The sequence below is a fragment of the Chenopodium album genome, chromosome 4, assembly GCF_948465745.1.
Source record: "Chenopodium album chromosome 4, dcCheAlbu1.1, whole genome shotgun sequence".
In the NCBI taxonomy this organism is placed as follows: Eukaryota; Viridiplantae; Streptophyta; class Magnoliopsida; order Caryophyllales; family Amaranthaceae; genus Chenopodium; species Chenopodium album.
Window position 1 is genome coordinate 29,750,480 of NC_137837.1, and position 1,383 is coordinate 29,751,862.

At 40.2% G+C, this 1,383-nt stretch overlaps 1 non-coding gene across 1 annotated transcript; it reads right to left on the minus strand.

Annotated features, from left to right (window-relative positions):
• Window positions 1-843: 843 nt before the first annotated feature.
• Window positions 844-949, minus strand: LOC145629555 (small nucleolar RNA R71). Its single transcript, XR_014111720.1, has one exon. It is a non-coding gene; the product is annotated as a small nucleolar RNA R71 (small nucleolar RNA).
• Window positions 950-1,383: the final 434 nt, after the last annotated feature.

Consider the following 1,383-nt stretch of genomic DNA (forward strand, 5'->3'; position numbering starts at 1 on the left):
CAAACTCAACCATTGATATTGTTCGATTTAGCTTAACATTAGACTATAGCATAGCTCCTATTCATTCCTTTGGGTTCGACCCTTGACTTACCGCATACTTGTATAAGGTTTGTTAAGTGTTTATAAATTTAGTTTGACCAAGGAAGAATTAGATGATGACCTAGTTTTACCCGTTGTCAAAATGACACCGTTGCCGGGGAATGACATTGGTGCTTTGTTATAGTTGTTGAGTCTATTTCATTCTAAAAAAAACAAAAAGATATTTCTCTTTAAGGCTACACTTATAGCCGTGCTACTAATCATTTCCTTTGAGTTGTATGCATAGAGCACGTGGTCATTCACTAGTGCCATTTGATATGGAGATTGAGAGGACTATTACAAGATTAAGGGTTGCTAGGAGATCTTTGAGCTCTAGTATTTCAAGTGAAGAAGAACTGCAACAAGAGGAACAAGTAAGAATGGGAGAGAATCCGAGAGTGGCATTGAAAGAATTGGGGATTCCCGGTGCATATAGGTTTGAGAGTGGAATTGCTCCACCTACAAACCTGGCAAATGATTTTGAAATAAGGCCGGCTATGATCACTTTGATAGAGAGGCGACAATTTAGTGGAGCCAAGCAAGAGAGGCCGCTAAATCATCTCATGGAATTTGAAAAATATTGCAATACTATCAAGGTGAACGGAGTTTCCCAAGAATTCATCCGCCTCAAGCTCTTTCCCTTTTCTCTCATTGGGCATGCTTTGGAATGGCTAGACAAGGAGGTTATTCCAAATTCTCTAACAACATAGGACGAGTTTACAAAAGAATTTCTAACTCATTTCTATCCACAAAAGAAAACGGCGGAGGCAAGAGCTTTGATTCAAGGATTCAAACAAAAGGCAAGTGAGAGCCTCTATGAAGCGTGGGAGAGATATAATGAGTATCAAAGGGAGTGTCCTCACCACGGAATTCCAATCCATCAAATTATTTAAATTTTCTATGGAGGCCTAAGTCACCAAGGCAAGTCTTGCCTAGATGGAGGAGTCGGAGGTCCCATCATGAATAGGACGGAGGAAGAAGTGGTGGACATCATTGAGGATGTTGTGAGGTACTATAGAGATTGGCAAGATGGTGAGAGAGAATCAACTAGAAAGATTAGCTCTTTGGTGTACTCAGTTGATCATTTAAATGCAATCAACAATCTCTCCTCACAAATGACAAACTTGGGGAAGGAAGTGAGTGAAATCAAGGAAAATTTGGAGAGTTCTTCTTCCCAAGCTCCAAGTCTTCCCTCCCTATTTAAGGGGAGAGGTACTCCTTCTAACTCTCATCCCCCTCCTTCTTCTAATAACATGCCTAGTGTTTGTTTGTTTTGTGATATGTGTGGAGCATTTGATCATGATT